Source organism: Micropterus salmoides, unplaced genomic scaffold (genome assembly GCF_014851395.1).
Source record: "Micropterus salmoides isolate LMB-PRFRI ecotype aquatic unplaced genomic scaffold, ASM1485139v1 Ms_hic_scaffold_20, whole genome shotgun sequence".
Classification (NCBI taxonomy): Eukaryota; Metazoa; Chordata; class Actinopteri; order Centrarchiformes; family Centrarchidae; genus Micropterus; species Micropterus salmoides.
Window position 1 is genome coordinate 25,510,679 of NW_024041151.1, and position 20,445 is coordinate 25,531,123.

Sequence of the window (20,445 nt, forward strand, 5' to 3'; positions counted from 1 at the left end):
TTAAAAGTTAACATAGATCGAATTTTAGCTATATTTCTAAGTTGATAAAAACATGATTGAACAAGCTTTGTGGTGTGCTGCTCGAAATTTAAATTACTATCAAACCAAACACCAAGGTTCTTTGCCACAGGCTTAATGTGATTTACTAGGGAACCAGCAGATGGCAGTATTTGATTTGCCATCTGCTGAGACCCGATGACCAGGATTTCTGTTTTGTCTGAGTTCAGCTGGAGGAAATTATTTGACATCCATTTTTTAACTTCACAAAGGCAGTTGTTAAGTGAACTCAGCATTCCAGGGTCTGTGGATCTGACGGGCAAGTATATTTGTGTGTCATCAGCATAAATATGAAAAGAAATGCCATGTTTATGGATAATATGTCCAAGGGGAAGCAGATACAAGGAAAACAAATGGGTCCTAAGACCGACCCCTGAGGCACACCATATTTAACTGGACAGAATGAAGAGATATAGTTGTTTACAGACACGCAAAACTTCCTATTTGACAGGTAGGATGAAAACCATTCTAGAGCAGTACCAGAGATCCCCACCCAGTGCCTCAGTCTGTCTAACATGATGTTGTGATCAATGGTGTCAAAAGCAGCGCTAAGGTCCAGGAGTACAAGGACTGAGCACATACCTTCATCAGCAGACATTAAAAGGTCATTGGTGACTTTAAGCAGGGCAGTCTCAGTGCTGTGGTACTTCCTAAACCAGACTGAAACTTTTCAAATATTTGTTATTTTCCAGTACAGTGAGCAGCTGTTTGGACACAATTCTTTCTAGAATCTTTGCAATAAAAGGCAGTTTTGAAATTGGTCTAAAATTTTGTGGGAGGGAGGGATCTAAACCAGGTTTCTTTAAAAGTGGGTTCACGCAAGCCGTTTTAAAATAATCAGGGACACAACCAGTAGATAGGGAGCTGTTGAAAACAGAGATCAAATGGGGCCCAACAGAATCTATTACTTTTAGTAAAAATTTTGTAGGTATTATATCAAGTGGGCTGGAGGACACTCTCATTTGTGATATTGTTTTTAAAAGCTCAGACAAGTCGATGGGATAAAACTGGTTAAAACTCTGTTGTTGCTGGTGAGGAACCTCTGAGTAAGAGGCCGGGGGTAATAGAGGCTCTGATTGACACCACCTTATTGGTAAAATAAGATAAAAACAATTCACAGTCATCATTACTTCCAGCTGAGGCACAAGGAGGGGTTGGGTTTACCAGCTGATCCACAGTCTTAAACAGAAACCTGGGATTGTGTTTATGTGTAGTAATGAGTTCAGAAAAATAGTGTGTTCTCGCATCCTTAACCATTTATTGTAGTTAATTAATAAATCCTTCAGACTGAGGTAATGGACTTGGAGACTGGATTTTTTCCATCTGCGCTCTGCTTTCCTGCATTCCCTTTTTAGGCTGCGAATGCTGTCATTTATCCAGGGTTGTTTACTAGCTTTAGACGTAGGCCTAACCTTTAGAGGAGCAGTAATATTTAGTGACGACAAGCAGATATGATTGAAGTGATCGACCAGATTGTTGGTGTTGGAATCAGACAGGTGTTGGCTTTGGCTCTGAAAGACTGCGCAAAACTTTGAAACACTTTGTTCATTAAAGATGCGAGAACACACGGAGCTTGGTGAGGCGGCATGAGTAACAGGCGAATCGCAGCTAAAAACAATACATCTGTGGTCAGATATGGTCATGTCCACTAATTCCACAGAGGAAATGCTGACACCCAGGGTAAAAACCAAGTCCAGTGTATGACCACGGTTATGTGTTTGCCCTTTGACATGTTGTTTGAAGTTAAAAGAAGTGGCCATATTTAAAAAGTCAGTTGCATTAACATTGTTGGGGTCATCAACATGAATATTAAAATCGCCACATATGTCATAATTTAAAACCAGAGTAGATAAAAATTCAGGAAGTTCTGATAAAAATCCTCCAGGCGGTTTTGGGGGGCGATAAATTATAACAAATATGATAGGTTGCAGCCCTCCAACTTTAAGAGTGAGAACTTCAAAGGAGCTAAATTCATCACAGCGTACTTGATGACATTTAAAATTTTTCCTATACACGCTCACTAGCCCACCACCACGACCACTGACCCTCGGTTGACTAAAACAATCATATTGAGGCGGACACAGTTCAGATAGCTGGCTATAGTCATTCATTTGCAACCAGGATTCAGTTAAAAACATAAAGTCTAGATTTGCAGACAAGATAAAATCATTTAAGATAAAAGTCTTACTTGAAAGTGATCTCACATTGAAGAGAGCCATTTTAAATGAGTTTTTCTGGGTGCTGGAGTTGGTGCAGTTGTCCTAATCCTTAAGAGATTACTAATATTTCTGTGTGGGATGTGCACATTTCGGTTTACTGGTCTATGCGTGATGATGACAGGAATAGAAGTCTGTGGAACAGCGCTGGGAGCAGACGGCTTTACATGCCAGCAGGTGGAGACAGTTGTTTGTGGCAGTGAGGCAGAGATCTGTTCAGTGAGCGGTGGTGTGTCCAGGTGTGCTGCATGAATGATTAGTCATTCACGTAAGTCAGTGTGGACCGCACCACATGCTGTATGTGCGCAGCTAACATTTCTGAGCCCCGTTTGTTTGGGTGAAGTCCGTCTGTCTTAAAAAGAGACATTCTTTGCCAGAAAATATTAATTATCCACATAAAACACACGGTGAGCCCTGCAGGCGGACTGGAGCCAGTCGTGGAGGCCAAGGAGTCTACTGAAGCGGCCAGCACCGCGACCTACAGTGGGAATGGGACCAGAGATAAAAACGGACTTTCCGCACTGCTTTAAAAAGTTAAGAAGACGGTTAAAATCTAATTTTGTCAGCTCAGACTGCCGAAGAGCTGTGTCATTTGTTCCGACATGGACTATCACTCTTGTGATGGAGGACGGGAGCGATGGCATCAGGTCCTGGAGTTTTTTTAAAATGTCAGCCGTGGTGGCACCAGGGAAGCAGCGAGTGGTAGCGTTAAAGAAACGGAGGTTTCTGGTTATGGAGTCACCAATTATTAGTGTGGTTGGGGAGAAAAGAGGACGAGGAGATGCCGGTTGTGGGGATCCAGAGCAGGACTGAGCAGAATCTGCTTCAACACTGCGTGTGGACTGAGGATGGAGTGTGTGAGCTGTTGAGTGTTGTGTTGGAGTAGCAGTAACAGACCTGAGAGAAGAGCTACCTGACGGTGCAGGGTAGAGACGGCCTCCGGACCGTCTGAGCACAGCCTCCTTCAGGATCCTACGTCGGGAAGCGGAGGTTTTTGACCGGGATGACGGCCGCCGATCAGGTCCGGCGGCAGACCGGCGGCCCAGTGCAGGAGATGTAGCCGGTGGCGGAGATGCAACAGTGTCGGCAGGCACTGTGCGCCGAAAGAGATCCATATCTGGGAGACTCGAAGCCGCAGGTGAATCCGCTGGATGGACCGGAGTGTCGTTAGACAGGGCTGCATAGCGGTTGGAGAGGCCGATGTCCGGAGGAGAGGCAGCCCCGTCCGAGCCTCTCTTGCAGCCACGGACCACAACTTCAGCCCAGGTTGACTGATGCTTCGGAGTCGAGCAGGATGAAAGCCTGGGAAGACTAGAGGGGTCCCAAAACACGGTGTCCTGGATGTTAGCGGTTGCGCTAAGAGAAACAATCTGTTTGGCTTGTACTGAAGCTACATCCATAAAGCCAGTCAGCAGGGAATCTTTCTCTTTGAGTTCCTCTGAAAGTCGTCGGATGTCTTCCATAAGGTCAGCAATCTTCTTGTTCGCTTTCTTAAGGAGTGTGCAGTCCTCATGGGGCAGAGTTATCTCGGCTTGCATAGTCACCGGAGCTTTGTTGCGATCAGTAGCGTTGATCGCGTTTTTACGGTCATCTATCTTAAAATCCATGTCGGATGACTAAAATCCTTAACCCACGTAAAACTTAAATAAAGTTAAGTTAGATAAAAGGATATAAAAAATGTAACGAAAAAAGTGGATTAAAACTGGATAAGAGTCCGGTTCAAGATGGAGCTTCCGACAGGTGGCTACAGACGCCAACGCATGCGCAGAGTGCAGATTACGTCAGCAATTACGTCAGAGATCTTGTGACAAGATGATGCAAGTCAAAATGAAGTCAGCATCTCCATAAAGCTCGTCTGCTGAAGGAAGCATAAAGTGCTCTAAAATGTCCTGGTAGACGGCTGCGCTGACTCTGGACTTAATAAAGCACAGTGGACCAACACCAGCAGATGACATGGCTCCCCAAACCAACACAGACTGTGGAAACTTCACACTGGACTTCAAGCATCTTGGATTGTGTGCCTCTCCGTTCTTCCTCCAGACTCTGGGACCCTGGTTTCCAAATGAGATGCAAAATTTGCTCTCATCTGAAAAGAGGACTTTGGACCACTGAGAAACAGACCAGTTCTTTTTTCTTTAGCCCAGGTAAGACGCTTCTGATGTGGTTTGTTGTTCAGGAGCGGCTTGACAAGAGGAATACAACATTTGAAGCCCGTGTCCAGGACCCGTCTGTGTGTGGTGGCTCTTGATGCAGTAACTCCAGCCTCAGTCCACTCCTTGTGAAGCTCCCCCACACATTTGAATGGCCTTTTCCTGACAATCCTCTCCAGGCTACGGTCATCCCTGCTGCTTGTGCACCTTTTTCTTCCACACTTTTCCCTTCCACTTAACTACAGCACTTTGAGAACATCCAACTTCTTTTGCAATTACGTTTTGAGGCTTTCTCTCCTTGTGGAGGGTGTCAATGATGGTTTTCTGCACAACTGTCAGGTCAGCAGTCTTCCCCATGATTGTGAATTCCACTGAACCAGACTGAAAGACCAATTAAAGGCTCAGGAACCCTTTGCAGGTGTTTTGGATTAATTAGCTGATTAGAGTGTGACACTTTGAGCCTACAATACTGAACCTTTTCACAATAATTTTAAACTTTAAACACTAATTTTCTGAGATTTTGAATTTGGGGTTTTCATAAGCTGTACGCAATATTCATCAAAATTATATCAAATAAAGGCTTGAAATATCTCACTTTGCGTGTAATGAGTCTATATAATATATTAGTTTCACCTTTTAAGTTGAATTACTGAAATAAATGAACTTTTGCACGATATGCTAATTTTTCGAGTTTACCTGTAAATCAATTTTAATCTTCTGAATAATTTCTTTTAATGCTTGATATCAATGAATAATAAATTGTTGTATTTTTTATTGAGCTGAAGGGACAAAATATTTCATAGTCTACTTGCTGTAAATGTAGTATAGCTTATTAATTGGATCACTCATAATCACTATAACACATGAAGTATATAATAAGACTGTACTGTGATGCCTTAAAAGTCACTTAAATTCCTGCCTGTTTTTCTGTTGACGTCTAGGCAGAAGCCTTGTTGTGGACATGTGGAGTCCTTCTCTGCGCGGTGTGTTCGGACGCTTAGTTTCATTCACACAGTTACCAGGTCCTACAGATTACTGCCTGTCCTTCTTCTACAAACTCTACGGGCCAAACACAGGTGAGGATGAGACTGAATGGAAAGCAGTTTAGAGTGAAATAATGATGAATCATCTGTTTCTTTAAGCTTGTGAAGATATATATAGATTTATTTTTTATTTAAATCCTTCTTTATGAGTAACTAATTTAAAGTGAATAATTTCTTGTCCTTCTCACTCTAACTGCCCCATCCTCACCCGGTGATCCCGTCCAGGTGCTCTGACTGTGAAGCTGTTAGATAACAGCGGTTCTGAGAGCGTCCTCTGGACCCGCAGTGGAGCTCATGGCAACATGTGGCACGAAGCGCAGTGCCCGGTACCACACCAGCTCACAAAGTTTCAGGTATGGAAGAACTGCAATTATTAAACAATATTTAAAAATTCATGCAGTGTCACAGAGCTTCATGTATCGTTCATAATTCAAAAATGAGTAACAACAAAGGGGGAAGGTACAGTGAAAGAGGGGTTCGGACTTTGTGAGCTTTAAGCAAGTACTTTTGGATAATCTTTGGCCCCACAGAAAGATAAGATAATCCAAAAATTATTGTTTTATTATCTTCCTTCCTTTCCAACTCTCCCTTTCTGACCTTTGATCTATCACCAGCTTATGTTTGAAGCGGTCCGCTCTGGTTTTGACGGACGCGTGGCTATTGACGATGTGGCGTTCATGAGCCATCCGTGCACCGTGCCAAGGATGTGTTCCTTTGAAGGCCAGCGGTGTGGGTACAGCAGCTCTGGTAAAGTTCACTGGCTCCACCGCAGTGGACACACAGCCACAACCACTGGACCCAAAACCGACCACACTCTGGAGACTGAACTGGGTGAGCAAGAATCCCATTAAGAAGTAATAATATATCATATCTATATTGTTACAGTTTCTGATGTTCATGTTAAATGTGGCCAAAGCTTCGAATAATGAGGTAAACATATTTAAAAGAAATCCCTGTGAGCAAAAACCTCAAATGTCCCACTGTTCTGAACCCTCTGGTTTCAACAGTTTTTTCTACTCTACCACGTATGGAGCCTGTTTTCTATATATGGTCATTTAAAGAGACAGGAGGGTCTCCAGCTTGTTTCAGACAGAGGCTTAAAAAGAGGGCCTGCATGAAGGGCCAGTACAAGATCCAACTTTGAATCATTCAAATCTACCATACAGGAGTCAGAAGTATATAGGGCTGAATAGCAGTATAATAGGTCACCTTTAATATATTGTAGCATGACTACTATGTTTTCATAAATTGATGAGAATTAATACCAAATTATGAATTTTAATATTCAGAAAATATTAATTCACAAAGCTTCTCGTTTCGCGGGGCACAACCAGAGATCCAATTCGCCCAGAGTCTCCGGACCTCTGAGTATGGTTAATAACTAGACAATTATTCACTAGTGATCAGTTAGTTAACAATCGCTCAATTATCTTAAATCAGTCAGTTAGTCTCATTTCGAAGGGGGAAATTCTCATGGCAAGGACTTGGAGACAGGTAATACACACAATTCCTTGATTACAGTGAGTTTATTAACTAACTAAGGTGATATAAAAATGCGGTTAAATACATCAAAGAAATAAACAATGGCTAAACAATGAGAAGGGGTTCTATTGTGGGGAGCATTTGACTCATACAGGCAGCTAATAAACGCGAGCTATGAGTTTTAAGAGTTAAAGATAATCTCTTAACAGGTTTTGGTCTTACTGCGTGTCACTTCTCCCAGCCGGGTGCTGGTCAACGGCCTCACACTGGCTGAGATCTGTGCGTTCTCAGTTAGGACAGCTTAAAACCGTCGGCCAGTCGCTTTCTCTGCCAGGGAATTGCTCCGGAGGTCCATCTTTTGTCGGCTTACTGAAGAAACTCGCAGTGGGGCCTTTTAACCCTGGTTAGGGTCAGAGGTTTGGTCGTCCTTTGTTACTGCTGGCGGGACCACATGGCTGGGTGCGACTGCAATGAGATTAGCTCAACGAATCAAGCTTAAAAAGAAAATAACTTTTTCGTTCTTCAATTAAAATAGTGTAACTTAACTGATTGATAACTTTTAACAAAACAAAACCAAAGAAAATAAAACACAAGTAAGCTGCTGAAACGAGGGAAAGCTGAGGTCGCGGCACTTCGTGAGCATGGCTTGAAACGAACAAGCCGGGTCGAATCTTAGGGTGTTGCCGGGAGAGCGGCACGCTGGGCGCGTGCCAGGAACAAAACAGAGGACAAGAGAGAGCGAACAAGAGCGTGTGTCGCTGTTTTGTCTGTTGGGGCGTGGTTCCCAGAGGGCAGTCCTTTGTTCCCTTGAGGGAGGACTTGTCTTTTCTTTAACTCTAATACAAAAATCCAAATCTTAATCCAAAAAAAAGAATATCTATTTGCGCGTATTGTAATCAAATATTTTCCCACAATCAAACCTTAATTGTCAACGGTTGTACCGTTCTTAGTTTAAGCACTTGATAAAAGGAAAACAAATGTCAGTAGTTCAACTTTAAAAGGTTAGCATTTCAAAGGAATCACATCAGATGAGGAACTTAACTAGCTTTCTGGATATATTGGCTCCACATTCTTAGAGAATATAAGCAAGATACACGAATGGCATCAGATTATTGGACATGAAAAATACAGAGTGAGATTTATACATTAACACATTTCAGACGATAGCCTGTAATACTTATTTTGTCCACTTGGGGGAGCTCGGGATACATAACGATAGCTCTGATTAATCCTAAAACAATCTTCTCAGGAGCTGGGGAATTTAGTCATTTTTAACCTTAAATTTATGCTGGAAAATTAATCGAGTATAGGATGACATTTCTTTATCATCATTTCTAAAGGAAGTGTCAGAAGGTATTGTGAACAAAGCATTGGTTACAAATAAAATGAATAAAGTCAGGTGACTATGCTGAAAATGACAACACTGAAAAATTAACTTATTTAGATTCTTTTCAAAAAATAGCAACAACAACAATAACATGGTAACAAAACTACTAAAATGGAATGGGGAGACCTAGTTGAGTGGCTGAAAAATTTAATTAAACAAGGAAATTTTTGAGTCTTGAGGAGACAGTACTCTGTTTACACAAAGGAATGTGGACTGTCCCTGGATGTCCAGGAGTTCCTCAAATTTGCATCTGGCTGTGAAAAGGAGAATATCCTTTGATGTGAGGTAATCAAAGAAAGAGGAAGGTCAGTTGCCACGGTTACGTGTGTGGGGGGGGGGGCGGTTTAGGTTTTCCTGCTCTCTCTTACGAAGAGAAGAGTTCAGGAGAAAGCTAGTCTCTGGTGAGTGTTTCTTTTGTCATTTTAACAGTCAGGCACCGCGTTATCTGGCTGCGGTATTAGAGGTGGCAAGTTTTACGATCAGACTGCCCAGAAACAGCACTTAGGGAGAGAAACCTTTCACCTCTTCCTTGGAGTCACTTCGGCTGTCTGTAGAGGGTTGATAATCCAAACCCCTCCTCCTTCTCTCAGGGAGAGAGAAAGAATTTGGAGTAGTCCAAACTTATTTGATATAAAATGCACAAATCCACACTGTTGGTTCACAACAATGGTTGGTTGCCCAGGTTTCTACATGATGGCTAACACCGGAGCGAACATCCTTCCTTCTGGTGGTACGGCAGTCCTCACCTCCCCTGTTCGCCAAGGGACCGCCAAGACTGAGTGCGTCCATTTCTGGTATCACATGGGAGGAGTGAATCCTGGTGAGACACCTTCACACGCTGAAAAAAAGTACACAAAAAAGTGACCAAAAAACACACAATTGAACTGTGTGTACTTTGCAGGTTCTCTGACATTGTATATGAAGCCAGTGAAGGGAGAAAGGGTGAAGATTTTCTCCGACAGTCTGAACCAAGGAGATGTCTGGCGCCATGGCAACGGCAACATCTCAAGTGCCCTCGTGGACTGGCAGGTACAGTACGGTGGACGGAGGGCTGCTGGAACAATTATACTTATACTATTAAGACATTTTTTTATGAATGAAATTAATGAATTATATGAATTGATAATGTGCAAAATATTATCAAATTAATAATTATTATTATTATTATTATTATTTATTGTATTAACTGTATTTTAGTATTTGATGTTAATTTGATTCCTTGAGTTTGTACCAGCCTGTTATATTGCCTTCCTGTCCCCAAGTTTCTGATTTGTCCACACTTAGATTGTAGTTACTAAGGAAAAGCAGCATTTTAAAGATTAAATTTCTCCAGTAGAATTTGATCCAGCAACTAGAGAGTGGTCATTAGTGGACCTTTACGTAAGTAGGATCTCGTGTTTGACGTTTAAAACCAAGATGATGATGTGCTTTATTCTCCTCTGCAGTTGGAGTTTGAAGTGGTTGGAGCCGGAGGCAAAAACACTCACATTGCAGTTGATGACATCTTCCTTTCAGCTCACCCATGTGAAGATCAAGGTTTGTATCAGTCTCAGCAAAATTTAAAGAGAAACACACAAACACACACACGCAGACTTTTAGACTAGTGTGAACGTTCATCTACAAAATATGGTACGATTTTAGACCAGTGTGAGTGTGAGTGCTCATTTTTGTTTTAGTAAGTTATTACAATAAAGTTTTGTTCCTCCTGGTCCCCCTGCAGCTTTTTAAAGGAGCACTCCCCTGATTTTACATTTCATGTTTGGTTTACTTATCACAGGGAGCATTATTCTAACCTCTGAAAACAGTTCTATGATTTCTTCTGTGGATCTAGAGGGAGATTTATAAAGTGTGAAAAAATAACCTTGACAATGTCATCATGGTTTTCTCGGCTTGGGCTTGAAGACTACAAATTTATAAAAGAAAGTCCGTGTTACAGATTTGCTTTCTGGGGGGTTTAAAAACCATGGGCACTTACCAGACAGGGATTGTAAAATGAAAAATCCTTTAGAGTTGCATTTAGGGAAATATAGGATGCTTTGCCCATGTATTTTGGAGGCTCAGCCTATACTGGAGATTAATTATTAATGTCAGAATATCTTCTCTCTTCTAAGTCCAACAACTTTATGAAAGTGCAATGCTAAATCAATGAAGTACCTTTTCAAAGATTTTACTCACCCATTCTTATCTTCCTGCTACCTTTAGTTGAACCTTTACCTTGGTGAAATTCTCTAGAAAATATTTTCATACCTTAGCTCTTATACCTCCAATTAATAATTTAGTTCCTCTTTTGTGTAATTTAACAATTTTACTCACTCTGACATTGTTGCACTGGCTTTAAGTCATATAAATACAGTGTATAATTAATAATACAATGAGAAATGAAATGCTCAGCATAATCAAAAAGTATACTAATGGGTAATTGGTAGAACAGCCCGGATTTGAGTCAAGCCTGCGGCCTTTTGCTGCGTGTCGCTCCCCTATCTCTCTTCGTCTTTTCTCACTCTATCCACTGTCCTGTCAAAATAAAGGCTAAAAAATGCCCCAGAAATATTAACAAAAAAAGTATACAAATTATCAAGACAATTTGCATGTATTAACCCAAGATCAAATTACACAAAGCAACGCATATAGAAGGCTGTACCAATACAATTAGCATTTTGTGAAACAACAGTACAGTGGTATCCTCTGTGTGTTAGTGTCCATTTTTGTTCTGTTAAATATCTCCAGTGAATAAGACACGTGCATTTTTTGTGAGGGACCCGTGTTCAAATCCCCACTGTGTGACCATCCACCATTGTGTCCCTGAGCAAGACACTTAACCCCTAGTTGCTCCAGAGGCGTGCAACCTCTGACATATATAGCAATTGCAAGTCGCTTTGGATAAAAGCATCTGCTAAATGAATAAAATGTAATGTAAATCTCAGGTTCTAGGTGCAATCTGGAGAGAGGGATGTGTAGCTGGAGCAACACTCAAAATGTAACAGTGGACAAACTGGACTGGGAACTGACAAGTCAGGAGGCAGAGAAGCACTACTCCACCCCACCTGAAGATCACACCCTAGGCACGGAAAGAGGTAAATCAACAAGATCTTCGCACTGAGTCAGGAAGCAGAGAGAACAGTACTTCATATTTTCATACAACAACATGTCCCAAAAAATGTACTGAAGTGCCAAATAGACTACCTTCCCTTTGCTTTTTGCCAGGTCACTTCCTGTTCTTTCCAAGCAGCAACCGGACGGCAGCCAATCAAAACGCTAAATTGCTGAGCCCTCACCTGCCCCCGACCAAAGGCACCTGCCTGAAATTCTGGGCCTACAAGCCGTACTCATGTAAGGATCACTGTGCTCTCTGTGCTTGGTCGATCTGTGGTCAGGCAGATACAATTCTCAAGTTTCTATATCCACATATTAATCTCTGGATGTGTATGATCCATTTCTCTTTGGATATGTACCACAATCCTTTTTTTTTTATGTATGCAGCGGACAGCGAGTTGAGGGTGTGGAGGCTGTCTGAAGGTCGTCTCAATCAACTGCTGGTGGTGAGTGAACTGGGAGGGCCGTGGAAACGCTTTGATGTCAACATCACATCGACTGAGGACTACCAGGTCAGACTCTCACTTTATTACATACAGTATATGACTAACTAATACTAACAGTGTTGGGCAAGTTACTCAGAAATTGTAATATATTACTAGTTACTTATTACTCCTTAAAAAAGTAATATTATTACTTTACTTATTATTGGTGATAAAAGTAACTTGTTACGTTACTATATTACTTTGCAGTGTTTCCCACAGAATGACAGGGGGAGGGCCTTTGGACACGTTTGTGCAGCGGTGTTCATGAGAAAGAGGGAGCGAGTGAGGAGGTGCTGCATGAATATATGCTCCTCAATACAGCCCCTCAATCAAAAATGATTTTAAATACACCTAGTAAAAAACATTAACTCAATATGTGGAGGTCCGCATTGATAATTATCCAAATTATAGGCTAATTATGGGAAACACTGCTTTCACTACCCCCCAAACAAAGCCTCTCTCACAACCTTTTAACTAATGTCATCTTCATAACAGCAGAAAGGAGTGTGGTTTTTACAAAGCATGTAGCCTAGGCCTAACATTTCTTAACACCACCGGCAGAAATTAAAAAATAAAGCGAGTAAATCCTTTTAAACAGCTGTTTTCCTGAACATGTAGCCTGTTTTTAAGAGCAGTCTTCAGTAGTTACAAACGTTGCGTTAACGCCACTCTCTGCCGACGAGTCCAAGCATCAGTGACAGCAGCTTCCGGAGTTTCTTTCTGTAAATTTCACGCTGTTGTGCTGCTTCTGCAGACGCTTCAATAAATCAGATGTACAATTATTCGCGGCTGAAAGATTTTTGCTGGTCGTACAGAGTTCACAATAGACGACAATGTTCTTTGCATCTTAGACTGGGACAGAATAATGGCAGCAGCTACTTAGAAAAGAAAGAACGCCTCTCTCCCTCGTTCTACATTCTTCATTTAGCTTTTTTTGCTAACAGCTGACTTGCCCTGACCTGCAGCACGTCCTTTACATCAGGAATGGTGCGTTCAGTAACACAGCGTTACTTGCCTTAGTAACTAGTAGTAATATTACTGTTTTAGAAAAGTATTTAGTTACACTACTAGTTACTGGGAAAAGTAATATTATTACAGTAACGCGTTACTGCCCAACACTGAATACCAATGTAGTACTTCTAACACTTGAACACTCTGTAGTGTTCCTTATGTAAGCCTTTTCTCCAGCACAAGAAGTGATACATCTACATAGGCTATAGCTTAATGTTTTAGTTTGAACAGTAAGGACGAAAGTAAAGTCCCTGTGTTTGTGCTTTTTTTCAGACAAATAACTTGCAAATTCAACATTCAAGTTTCTTTAACAAAACTTCTGTCTCTACTGTCGTCTTATTTTTGTTGTTAACAGATTGTGTTTGAAGGACTCAAAGGCACATCAGGTGTTGTAGCTCTGGATGACATTGAGTACACCGTCGGAGTCAACTGTGCTAACAAAGTCACAGATGTGCTGACAAGTAAGATGGGCCAGTGATTTACATTTTTTTCATCCTATTTACTGCTAACTGCATAGATGTTCAGCTTATTTTTCAGTTTTGACAGGTTTTTTAAAGCAGTAGTTTCACATTTTCGGAAATATGTTAATAAAATACAATTATGACACCACTTTCATGTCTGTACATTAAATGTAAAGATACATCCAGCAGCAGGTTAGCCCGGCTAAAGACTGGGAGCAAGGGTAAATTATCATAGTAACTTCACTTATTTGTTAAATCCGTACAAAAGCCGGGACAGGCTAGAACTATTTCCCTCCAGGGATTTTGCAGTAATTTACTTCACTACACTATATAAATCATCACAGTCACCTTTATTTTAGTTATGTTCATATCATCACATGATATTGCAGCTGCAAGGATGGGTTTCTAGTTGATATTCATAGCATACTAAAATAAATCAAAACTAATGGCTGCCGAAAATGTATGATATATTGTAGTAGTAGCAGTTAAGGAATGTCATAATTGTCACCGGCCTTACTGTAATGTCCTGTGATCTGTAATGTCTAGTAGAACTGGAAAATAATTGTTTTCCGTCTTCCCTGTAGCCTCACCAATGCGAGACAACGCAGGAGGGATTGCGGCGTCCGTCATCGTGGTCCTGCTGCTGATCGGCACATTAATTGCCCTGCTGATTTACTACCTGCGAACCCGAAGAGTCAAGCCTGTGGTCGGTCAATCACCAAGCTCATCTGTCTCAGCCAGTGTCGGTTTCCATAATGAAACATATGAACCAGAACGTGCAGTGAGTTAATATGCCATCCAAACATTTGAAAACACATTTAAAAATCCAGTTACAATTGTGCCACGAGTATAAAAGGATCGTACTCACCAGGTTAACTACTGAGATCCGTCGTCAGTTTTATTTATGCCAAACACAGCTAATTATATCTCAAGGGGATTTACATCCTGTGTCCTGTAAATCACCCTCCGTCTTAGACCCTCAGTTCAGATAAGGAAAAACTCCCTTTAGTGCCTTAAAAGGTTCAGTGTGTTAGTTATAGTGACATCTAGTGGTGAGAGTTGTGAATTGAAGTGAGTTGTATAGCTATGGTGCCTGAGACAGGAGAGAGAGTTGCCAGTCAAGAAATTAGGTTTCTTTAGATAGATATGTTAAGAAATTATATTTACTTAATTATTCAGTAAAAACATATGTTTTTATGAATAATATTGTTATTTGTTCATTAATAAACAACAGCCACATCAAGAAATTAAGTGCTTCATGATGTCTCATTCTCCTGTACTGGAGTATTTTACAACTTGGGAGGGTTGGCTCATCTGGACTAACATACTAAAGAAAATGACATCTCACATCTCAGAAACACTATAAAAACTAGATCACATCTAGTGCATCAAGTATGACCACTGACAGATACCAGAACAATGTAAGCCTCACTGTTTCTGCACCACAGTCCATTATAAACCACATAATACATGAAGTTTACAAAGGCATTGGCTGGTGAGGATCAAGGCACCTCTCGCTTTGTTTAATTTATTAGATAAGCAATCTGCAAATCTTACCAAAATGTTTTATCTTTAATTAAGTAGTACTGGCAGCCATAATTTCAGCTTGGGGTAAAATGGTTAAACGTTTTTAATGGGCATTTAGCATGTGACCACAGCGCTGGAGAATAAATAGGCTACATGAAATTAATCCAACAAGATGAGACACTGACTGGGGAAACACACCACAGCTCTCTGTGATTATGGCCAGTTATCAAACAACAACTTTCATTTGCATCGCTAAAGTCAAACTTAAGATAATTACCTGTCCAGCAGAAAACAGACAACTTCAGCACCGCTTTGAAAACATCTGTCCCACATTATAGCCTTCCATCTCAATAGTATGAAGCTGCAGTTTCAGGACCCCCGCAATCCTGCAACCGCAGTTCTAGGACCCTAGTTCTTTTGCGACAGCGCCATCTAGTGGAGTGGTGGTGGTAATACACAGCAAAACCACATCGTGATTTCTGCCGTCAGCTGTTTGTATCTGTCCCGACTCCGTCTGGCTTCATGGTATAAAGATCCACAGGCTGTCGGCTCTTGTGCTAAATAACACGTGCGCTTGTTCATTTGTCCAAATGTCACTTCTCTTCTTACTTCTAATAAACCACAAGACTACTCAGAGACTGTATATTATTGTTATTATTATTATTTCTTCTTCTTCTTCTTCTATGGACGCATTTAATGTAGTGACACCGTCTACACTGCCAGAATTATACAAGCAGGAGAAGAAGCCATGATGATGAAACGCGCTCCTTAGCGCTGTTTGTCCGTTGTCAGCTATTGTAGAAATATGACGACAAAATACGGCGACCCCTATAGAAGGGGGTGCCCGCGGTTATGTAGATAAAAATGTCTCATTCTAAGGTAAAAAAATGTTCATTATGTAAGGACTTTGTACACCACTGAAAACATAGTTATAGATATTATATTGCATTTCTGTCAATGAATCCTCAGAAATATTACACACTGAACCTTTAACATGTATAGCTTTTCTACTTCACAGACATATCTCTAGAAGAGATACTGATAACAAAACCATTGTCATATACACCGATCAGCCGTAACATTATGACCACCTGCCTAATATTGTGTAATGTCACCCTTTTGCCGCCAAAACAGACCTAACGCGTCAAGGCATGGACTCCACTAGACCTCAGAAGGTGTACTGTGGGATCTGGCAACAAGACTTTAGCAGCAGATCCTTTGGGTCTTGTAAGTTGTGAAATGGGGCCTCCATGGATCGGTCTTGTGTGTCTAGCACATTCACAGATGCTCGATTGGATTGCTATCTGGGGAATTTGAAGTTCAAGTCAACACCGTGAATCAATTACAAGCTTGACTCTTGTGGTGTTCCTCAAACCATTCCTGAACAATTTTTGCTTTGTGGCAGGGCACATTATCCCGCTGAAAGAAGCCACTGCCTTCAGCGAATACCGTTTCCATGAAAAGGTGTAAGCCTACATGGTCTGCAACAATGCTTAGTTAGGTGGTACGTTTCAAAGTAGCGTACATATAAAGGGCAGGCCCCAAGGTTTCCCAGCAGAACATTGCCCAAAGCATCGCGCTGCCTCCATCCGGCTTGCCTTCTTCCTATAATGCATCCTGTTGCAGTGCGTTCACTGGGTAAGCGACCATCCATGTGATCTATAAGAAAATGTCAGATTCATCAGACCAGGCCACCTTCTTCCATTGCTCCATGGTTCAGTTTTGATGCCCACATGCCCATTGTAGGCGCTTTCGTCTGTGGACAGGAGTCAGCATGGGCATCCTGACTGGTCGGTCCCATACGCAACAAACTGCGATGCACTGTGTGTTCTGAAACCATTTTATTAGAACCAGCATTAAACTTTTCAGCAAACTGACCTACAGTAGCTTGTCTGTTGGATCGAACCACGCGGGCCATCCTCCCCACGTGCATCAATGACCCTGTCGCAAGTTCACCGCTTTTCCTTACTTGAACAACTTTTGATAGGTACTGACCGCTGCAGACCGGGAACACCCTATTAGATCTGCAGCTTTGAAAATGCTCTGACCCAGTCGTCTAGCCATGACAGTTGGCCCTTGTCAAAATCACTCAAATCCTTACGCTTGGCCATTTTTTCTAACACTACGACTATTTTGAAAATGGTAGGTCTATAACTTTCTGCTGTTGTTGGTGAGGTGCCATTTATATGATATTAGAATTACAAAATAGATGGCTGAGTATAGCATTTATAGCACTGGTCATGTTGCTGTTGTGTGTAAATGTCTAGCTAGCTAAGTTAAATGAAAATCCATAACCAGCCCAGTAACGTCCTTAAGAAACTAGTCTTTCACTTTTTCTTTATTGTGCGTGTTTAATGATGAATCATGTGTTACTTTCAGCAGGACCGTGTGACGATTTCACCAGCACAAAACCATCCAATGGCAGCTGGCTTTAATAATGTCTCTGTGAGTATACAGACTTTAGGCCTAGACTTTATATGAGTAAATGTTCTGTTTCATTCGTTGTGATACGATACTCATCCCTATGCACATCTAACTCTCTATGTACAGCTGAAGAAATGTGGTACAGTTTTGGTTAAAGCTTTATTTTACCTTAAATTGTTAGACTTTTATAACTAAATTATTCACAGGGCTCATTAGTTTTGTTTTTTATTCCTCAATCATCTTGTTGCACAAAAATATTACTATTTCACAAGTTTAAAGTGATCAGCTGTCCTTGGCCAGTTCATGGCCTGATTATGGCTGTGCTCGCAGACAGATGGACTCTTTTTCTTGTGTTTCTGCAGGTCTCTGCTGGTTTCAGAGAGATGGAGGTGGCGTGAGGCAGGATGGATGGACAGGCCACCTAAAGTTGGCTTTGTGAAATTAAGGCGATATCACAGCAGAAGAACTGCTTGTGTCGCCCTTACATGACACACACGTACACACACAAACTCACTTACACAAAACACAAGCACAGCCCACATACTGAAACACTGATGAAGGCCCAATTGGCACAGTTGCCTCAGATCAGCTGGAGCCCTTGAGGGTCGCAGCTCTCTGCCTGTGGATGGACGGATGGAAGTCAGAAGGAGAACGTCTAACTTGTCGTGAATGGAAATTAGTTTACCTTTCTTTAAATCGAGACTGGGCAAAACCCATGAAAAAATGGCAGAAATGGTTGCAAGGAGATGTAGGATTCATCTTTCTTTATGTCATGAAGGAAAAACCCTCCCATTGTACATGTTAAAGCCAGTTTACTAGTCACAATGATTACTCAGCCTGTGATATCTGCTGTATTATGTATTCTTTGGCTCTGGAGGAGCTTTGTCAGTAGAAAATAACTAACTCAATCACTCCTTACCCGGTTATGTCGTCTTTAGCACTGAGACTACATATTTACAACAGAAAGCCTGAAGAGGGGACACTGAACTTGAAAGACACGTGTTTACCAATACCTGTAAACATGATGGTCTATTTGAAAGAAACTATCTAACTACTACTATAAGTTGTGTTATGAGAGTAGAGCCAGAGTCACATTAAGGAGTAAAAATCTGACTTTAAAGAGAAGGGAGGAAGAAAAGAATGAGTTTGAACAGACAGATTAAACCTAAAAAGAGAAAAAAAGACCAAAAGGTTATAGAGGAGGTTGACATGTACTGTAATGCTACTGTTTGGAAAAATATTCTTTTGGATGTGTTGCAGAGTTCACTTTACACTGCTTTGAAACAAGATATAATGGCGCGCTGATGATAAATGAATTAAAATTGAGCATTGAAACACTGGCTTTGGTATGCTTTTTCACTCTGAGAGTTTATTGGTCCACTGGGGAATTAATTTTCAAATATATTCTGTTAAGGTCCTCTTTTTCTTGCATTTCTGTTTTAATACAATATTTTTTGGCAGCTGATGAGACACATGCTTTAGCAAATCAGATTCAATACTGTATATACAATATATAGCCTATAGGCCTATATATTTACAGATTTTTGAGTAAGTGTCATAAAATTAATTGATAAACAAATATAACTGACAATGCAAGTAATGGTCACATCCTGTGACAGAGCATGAATGGTAGCCTAAAGCAAACATCCAAGAGGACACAATCATGCACGCTCTTGATTGGTGTAAATCCCTGCGCGCTCTGATATGGTCAAATGCCTCATTCATCTTTAGGAAGAGGGGATGACGACATCACGTCCTTAGCAACGGTCGCGTCTCTACGGCAACATCCTCCGATGTCCCCTCTCTGCTGTGGCTCTCATCTGTTGTCAGATAGAGACAGAGAGAAAGCCGCCGTCTTCACTCGGATGAACTCGTGGTTTTGGAAGATGGTGTGTTGTCATGGGTGTTGTGCGAGCGCCCACTAAAGCAACCGTTTGCTTGTCGCGACTAGAGTGCCTAAAGTTGAGCGTGGACACGGGGCAACTTGGGCACGAGGACCCTCTCCTCCTCATCCTCATTGATCATCCCGCATCCTGCAGAAGACCGCTAGCCCGCGCTGCCTGTAGCCCGGTGCTGTTTGTTCCCATCTGGACCATTTTTATTTGCACCACCCGGTTCTCATCCAGCGGCGCGTGCAGCTGAATGGATCCCGCCGTGCTCATATTCCTGCTGTACATGATGATCGCGCACGAGCTGGTCTGCGGCTGGATGCAGTACCGGAGACAAAGCGCCAAGCCCCGCAAACGAGCTGCTGGACCTCTGCTGCGCTCAAGGTGAGTGCGTGTGTGTGCATGTGATTTATAACTGGTTTTAATCAAAAGTAGAACATCTGGATGTAGACAATATATCAATGTGTTTTGGTAAATCTGGAGGCATTGCTATTACCTATTGATAGGCATTGGAAGCAATAGTTCTGTAAAGTAGTAGCTGAACAACAGAGTAATTGCTAATCCATTCCTTGATATTGTTTGGTGTCACTAATTTATTTCAGATACCAATACAAACAGAGAGAGCGAGTTTCAATATCCTACTTTTCTGATAAACACATTACAAAGACCAAAGTTGCATGAGCAAATTCCATTTGCCCAGAACATCTCTTGCAAAAAACTTAAAATAACTAAATTAATTAGAATCTTCTCAAAGAGAAAGTTAACAAAAAATATGTTTTTAAAACATGTCCTAAAAATAAGTGGTATGAATACACATGAAGCTATTCAAGTGCATATTTTATTAACATTTTAAAACAAAACAACATACAACAAAATAAGGCAGAATCTACATACCCCATACCTTTTGGTCCATAATATCCATGGAGTGGATACATGTAGCTTATCTTTAATTCACAGAGCAAAATGTTCAAGAAAAATATCCTTAAAATCTGGATAAAAGTATTTCTGACATCTTATTTAGTTGAAAATGTTTTTTAATGTCTGCTTTTCTAAGAATAAAAATATTAAACCGCTATTCCTGAAGTACTTTGTGCCTCTTCTCTTCCCTCTGCTATGCTGAATTTATGATGCAAGATCTCAAAATGACAAAGAAATACAAAGATTATAATCAATTGGAATTGTAAATACACTTTGGGGTTCCTCCACGTGATTATTGTGAC

The 20,445-nt window shown here is 41.2% G+C and overlaps 1 pseudogene; it reads left to right on the plus strand.

The window, feature by feature from the left end:
* Positions 1–18,676, plus strand: part of LOC119915007 — a 36,528-nt pseudogene extending 17,852 nt beyond the window's left edge.
* The last annotated feature ends 1,769 nt before the right edge of the window (positions 18,677–20,445 follow it).